Below are 7,092 nucleotides of genomic sequence, written 5' to 3'. Positions count from 1 at the left end.
ATACTATTCGACCCAGCAACTCCATTACTAAGTATATACCCAAAGGAATAGAAATCGTTCTATTATAATGACACATGCATACAGCACTATTCACAATAGCAAAGACATGGAATCAACATAAATGCCCATCAACAATGGACTGGGTAAAGAAAATGTGGTACATATACACCATGGACTACTACATGACTATAAAAAGAATATCATATCCTTTGTAGGGACGTGGAGCTGGAGGCTATCATCCTTAGCAAACTAATGCAGGAACAGAAAACCAAATACCACATGTTCTCACATTTAAGCCAGAGCTAACTGATGAGAACACATGTACACATAGAGGGAAACAACACACTAGGGCCTAACGGATGGTGGAGGGTGAGAGGAGGAGAAGAATCAGGAAAAATAACTATTGAGTACTAGGTTTAATTCCTGGGTGATGAAATATTCTGTACAACATACCCCCTTTATACAAGTTTACCTATGTAACAAACCTACACATGTGTCCCTGAATGGAAGTTATTTTTTAAAAAAGAATCATGACATAACCTAATAAACACCATAATCCTTTTACACAGCAAACTCATCAAGTTGATTCCTGCCTTGCATTGTACCTGGGCTAGTCTTTCCGCCTGTAAGCTTCTTCCAGCTTTTGCCCTATTATTCAATTCCCCACAACATAAAGTCTCTGCTCACATTTCCCCTTCACAGAGGAGTGCTTTATTTCCTTCGTAGCACTTGCCACTATCCAGGGCTCCATCTTTTATTATTTATTTCCTGTCTTCTCCCATTTAGACATGCACCCAATGTGGGCAGAAACTTTGTCTTGTTCATTTTTCATACTCCAAGCACTGAGAGGACTGCTTGGCACACTTTAAGGATTTAACAAAGAGTTGAATGAATCAATAAATGTAGAAACTATAATAATGGCAAAAAAAAAAAAAAACTATCATTTTTGTCTCAAACCATTATCACTGAACCAGTCAGGATAGCAAGGCAGCCCTAGGAATGAAGGAAATAATAGGAAAATAAAAACACTGAGGGTGTGTTGAGTAGATCATTTAGGAAGGGGGAAAGGCCCCTTTCCAAGATACTTGTTTCCTTTCTTAGTTAATTAATCCCAGGGTCCCCCATGGTCCCTCCCCAAGGAACCTAAGGGCTCAGGTTTTGCTGTCTATTTTTCTACCAGTAACTACTTCATTGGATTCTCTTGTGATGTGGAGAGTTCTTTGTCTGGCTCCCCAGCTTCTCAAATAAGTGTGTTTCTTATTTATTCTGACTACATTACAAAAAGATTAATTCAATGTATCACCAATATTCCCTTTTTTTTAAATACAGGACTTTGTGAATGACTACATTTATATCTTTACAGATGAGTCTTCTCCACCCCTCATCTTTACCCCAAAAAGCCAAGTCGCATTCATAGGAGAAGAATGTTTCTTAGTTTGATGATTATGATTAAGCAGAGGGCATGCTGCACGTGGGTAGGAGCCTGCCTTCCCAAGTCATACTGCTGGGACATGACCTTCGGTAAGTTACTTTTTCTCACTGTGTCTCAATTTTATCAGGGGCAAAGTTAAAGCAACATTGCTACCCAGTGTTTAGTGAGGATTAGATATGAAAATTCATGAACAACACTGAGCAGAGAGGTTAGACCCTAGAGTGGTAGATTCATTGTCACTCTTACACGTCAGTACTATCAACCTTCTTTCTCTTCATTCTAATGTAAAATTCTAGAAACTCTTTATTTTTATCCATTTGTATTCTGCACTTTGAAAGGCAGCACAGCAAGAGCTGCAGCACTCATGATCTTTCCAGCACTCATGAGCTCTGCTCTCTAACCCAATAGGGTATGGGGGCAGGGGCTCAATAGACTGTACAATAATGATAAGTTATATTTCTCCCATTATCCTTACTTTATTTCCTGAAAAAAATTAAGATATGTCCTAATATAATTCAGACTGATATAATTTTATGAAGTAAATCGTCCCGTGTGAATATTTTTTTTTGGGGGGGGGAAACAGTCTTGCACTAACACCCAGGCCGGAATGCAGTGGTGTGATCTTGGCTCACTGCAACCTTCACGTCTTGGGTCCAAGCGATTCTCCTGTCTCAGCTTCCCCTGTAGCTAGGACTACAGGCACATACCACCACATCTGGCTAATATTTTGTATTTTTACTAGAGATGGGGTTTCACTGTGTTGGCCAGGTTTGTCTTGAACTCCTGACCTCAGGTGATCCACCAGCCTCAGCCTTCCAAAGTGTTGGGATTACAGGCGTGAGCCACCACGTCTGACCCAGTGTGAACATTCTTATTTTCCAATAGGCACTTTTAACAAACTGAAATTGTTTGGCATGCAAATAGCAAAGTTGACTAACAAGAGCTAATGTTACATATCGTGATTAAGAACGGCCTGAGATTTAGAATCCGGCAAACATGAATGCAAAGCTCCACGACCTGTATGACTTTGGTCATCTTATTCAATTTCTCTGTGTTTACTCATCTGTAAAACTGAGTTAACAATAGCAACTACCTTATAAAGCTATTGTGAGCAGCAAATTACAAAACACATATAAAGTGGTTAACAAGGTGCCTGGCACATGGTCAGTGTCCAAAATGTCTTGGTTCTTATCATTGTTATTATCAGGTAGCATTCTATATTCTCCCCAGTTGTAATGTGACAAAACCTGGACTTAGAAAATTTAACTAGTTGTTCCTGGCACCACATAATCAATCATAACCTTAGTCATAGAAAAGTTTAAATTGAATTCATGTGCACACACATACACACACACACTCACACAATTACAGCTTAAGAAATGGAATTTAGATATTCTAGATGCTAGTACATATAATTTTATAATCTATAATTCTTCATCAATGTCAAATTGGTTGAAATTATAGCATGCCATTTCTTAGTATGGGGAACAGTGCCATTCCTCCTTGGCAGACTAGCCCGAGTTTATTTGAACTATACCTTGTGTGACTGGCAAGGATGTGTTCTCTCTGACTTCTGCTTTCAAGACAAGGTCTAATTTCTTTTCCATGGTTGATGGGTGCTATATATCTCTGCTTTCCTAGTATCCCCCAAATCATACTTCACCGTCCCCTTCTCGGGTATTAGTAGACATGGAGTGAACTCTTTTCCTGTACTTCAAACTAAAAAATCATTCCCCAAGTCTCCATTGCAGAATGGAAGTTTTCCTCTATGTGTGCATCTGCCAATTAGGCTTTGAGCCAATTGTAATTCACTGGGGGTTTCAGTCTAGAGGGTTCTAAGTGGATTATAAATTTAATCCTAGGACAATTATCACCATATAATATATCTTTAATTTCTGTGATTTGGCAACACCAATGAAAATGTGTCATTTATTAGCCCTTTCACTTTCAGCAGGCCAGGACTAGCTCCATAATACTTGTGTGGTTGGTGAAATTTGTTTAAAAGTCTCCCTATTTACCTACATTCTAGCACATATTTCTGTAGTCAATAACAAGACCTTCCTCCAGATCCTAAATATTTCCTTCATCTGCAACATTGAGACTCAGAGAATATATGCCCGAATCAACCTATCACCAATTTCTTTCAGAATGGTCCTCAAATTTTAATATGCTTTCTACAGTTCACAATGTTTTATATGTTTTAAACTTTATATAAATAGGTTTTCATTGTACCTATTTTCTTTGAGCTTGCTTTATCTGTTAGCACTAGATTTTTAAGATTTAAAAATACTGATTCTTGTAGATGTGGTGTAGCCTCTGTATAAATATACATAACTTATTTATGTACCATGTAGCAAAGGAATAACTCAGCAAGTCTGAGTTACCATTCCAAAGAAAGGTTTGGACCATAACTAGCTCCTGGGAGGCAACCTCATAGTCCCTGTAGTTTCTTCTCTAATAAGAGAGCTCTCGTTTCCCTGGGGGCCTTCGGTGATGCCAAGTTTTCTAATAACGGTGAAGGACTTGGGCCATGGAATATCGGCTTAGATACTAAGGCTCAGGTAAGCTTCCTTAGGTGATATAAGTTGGGCGTCTTTTATCTGAAATGCTTGGGACCAGAAGTCTTTCAAATTTCACGTTTTTTTCCAGATTTTAGAATATTTGCATTATATTTACTGAATGAGCACCCCTAAGCCAAGATCCAAAATGCAAAATGTCTCAATGAACATTTCCTTTAAGCGCCATGTTATATCTAAAAATACTTTGGATTTTGGAACATTTTAAATTTCTGATTTTCAGATGTGGTTACTCAAATATCTCCTTCATCTGCAGCATTGAGATGTGCTGTACTTCATGTGTATTTTCATGCATACTTACCTGTACTTCATGTGTATTTTCACGTGTTACTGCTAAGAGAAATAAACAAATTTCACTGAGAGAAGCCAAATGAAAGTTCATACTTGGTGAAGCTAGGATTTTCTTTATACATAAGTATATCATCAGCAGATAATGACAACTTTATTTTGCCTTTCCTTTTCTTCTTCAAATTGACTTAAATATGACTCTGGGACCCCATCCTGAGGGACAGGTGGGAAATGCTACCCCAGTCATTATAGGTCGTTTCTCACTCATACGCATATACCCAAGGTTATATCCATGCCCAGGGTCTTACACATCACCAGTGAGCCAGGAGGGGTCACATGGATCAACTGTTACAGATGCATGTAGTTATTACTAATACAAGAGTTTTCATTTTTCAAACCACAGAACTTCAGCTCTGATGGCTTTGCTGCTTTTGAGCCATACTGGAGGCATAAAAATCTTTGCCAATCCTGGGAGCCCCAGGCCCAGTCTCCATATGCCCCACATGCAGCCATCTCCTCTGAGATTTGGCTCCCTCTCCAGTTGCTGTCCCAATTCCACATGAACAAATAGAATGGGAGTTCTCATCAATCCCTCCACTCCCTATTAGTCATTTAAAAACAATCAATGTGTCTATCTACCTAAGTATAACTAGATACACAAATTAAAATGATAATATACTACCCCCCCTCCATGGGCTACAATCCCCTTTATACAGGTTGTTTTTCTGCCAAGTTTCTATGTAAATGCCAAGGACTGGATATTTATCTCTTGGCACCCAATTTTCCTGCCACTGCTTTTCCCCATAAGCACACATACCCTAGTGATCCACTTATTTGGCTCTAGCCTCATCCACCCGCACATCTAACCTTAAAACTCTTCTAACACAAATAATTTAGCACTAGCTTCTCTGATCTGCATTCTAACTCCCATTACCTCATTTAATCGGCAAATAAACTTCTTTAAGAATTGTGAATAATAAATAATTTTCCCCTTCAAAATTTTTTCTTCAGCCAGGAGATCATTTACCATATAGTCAGCAGATGCCAACTTGGAAGGACATAGAGAATTTTACAGGGTGCTGGCCCATTTGTGTGAGTCAAGGAAGAATCACAGAAAGGAAAGCCCAAGCCAAATGTAGACTTTTTGTCAGGATGAGGAAACTAAGGGGGAGGGGCATTTCTAGCTGAAGGATTCATCTGTGCAAAGAGATAGAGTTTTGAGAGAATATAGTCCACATTTTTTAAATGTAAAAGAGTGAAGTTTACTTTTCAGCAGAATCAAAGAGGAAGGGATAGGAACTTTGGTTACAGAATTCAGGTCAGACAACTAAAAGTTTTAAAACTCATGTTAATGGCCCACATACACCAAGAAATACTACACAGCCATAAAAAAAGAATGAGATTGTGTCCTTTACAGCAATGTAAATGGAGCTGGAGGCCATAATCCTAAACAGACTAACACAGGAACAGATAACCAAGTACGCCATGTTCTCACTTATGAGTGGGAGCTAAACATTGATACACATGGACACAAAGAAGGGAGTAACAGACGCTGAGGCCTACATGAGGGTGAAGAGTGGGAAGAAGGAAAGGATAAAAAAATTACCTGTCCAGTACTGTGTTTATTACATGGGTGATGAAGTGATGTGTACATCAAGCCCCCATGACATGGAATTTACCTATATAAAAAACATGCACGGCCGGGCGTGGTGGCTCAAGCCTGTAATCCCAGCACTTTGGGAGGCCGAGGCGGGTGGATCACGAGGTCAACAGATCGAGACCATCCTGGTCAACATGGTGAAACCCCGTCTCTACTAAAAATACAAAAAATTAGCTGGGCATGGTGGCGCGTGCCTGTAATCCCAGCTACTCAGGAGGCTGAGGCAGGAGAATTGCCTGAACCCAGGAGACGGAGGTTGCGGGTGAGCTGAGATCGTGCCATTGCACTCCAACCTGGGTAACAAGAGCGAGACTCCGTCTCAAAAAAAAAAAAAAAAAAAAACATGCACATGTACCCCTGAACCTAAAATAAGAATTTTTTAAAACTAGTTCATAAAAAATAAATTTATATGAAATAATTAATATCTTCTTATAGATGATGAAAGTCATTGAAAATATTTGAGTGGGGAAGAGAGGGAAAGACACAATATTTGGCTCCTTAACTGACAATGTGATGTTAATGATTAATATCAGCTTAATACATCATCTTTTCTGTAATTTTTGCATTTTAAAATAATATGTTATGTAACTAGGGAATTGCAAAGTTAAAACAACAAAGAGATTCCATGACATATTTAGTAGAATGGCTAAAATCTTAAAAACTGACAAAGTCAAACACTGGCAAAAGTGTGAAACAAAGGAAGACTCACTAATTGTTAGTGTGAGTGCAAAACAATACGGTCACTTTGGAAGACAGGAAGTTTCTTACAGGTTAACATATTACGCAATTCAGCAATAATTCAGACTTTCCCATGAGATAAAAAAATATATACACAAAAACCTCCATGGGGGTAGTTATAGCATCCTTATTCATAATTGTGAAAAACTGCAAGTAACAAAGAAGACCTTCAATAAGTGAACCGACAAACTGCAGTACACACATACATCCAAAAAAGTGAAAGAAGTCTGTTTGAAACACGTATACATGATATAATTCCAATTCTATGGTACTCTGGAAAAAGCAAAGCTACAGGGTCAGTAAAAAATACCAGTGGTTGTCAGGAGGAGAAACCAAAGGGGATTTTTAGAGCAGCAAAACAATTCTATATAATGCTGTAATCACAGATACATCAAAGT

This window comes from Cebus imitator, unplaced genomic scaffold (genome assembly GCF_001604975.1).
Source record: "Cebus imitator isolate Cc_AM_T3 unplaced genomic scaffold, Cebus_imitator-1.0 Scaffold69, whole genome shotgun sequence".
Taxonomy (NCBI): Eukaryota; Metazoa; Chordata; class Mammalia; order Primates; family Cebidae; genus Cebus; species Cebus imitator.
Note: the sequence above shows the minus strand (reverse complement) of the source record.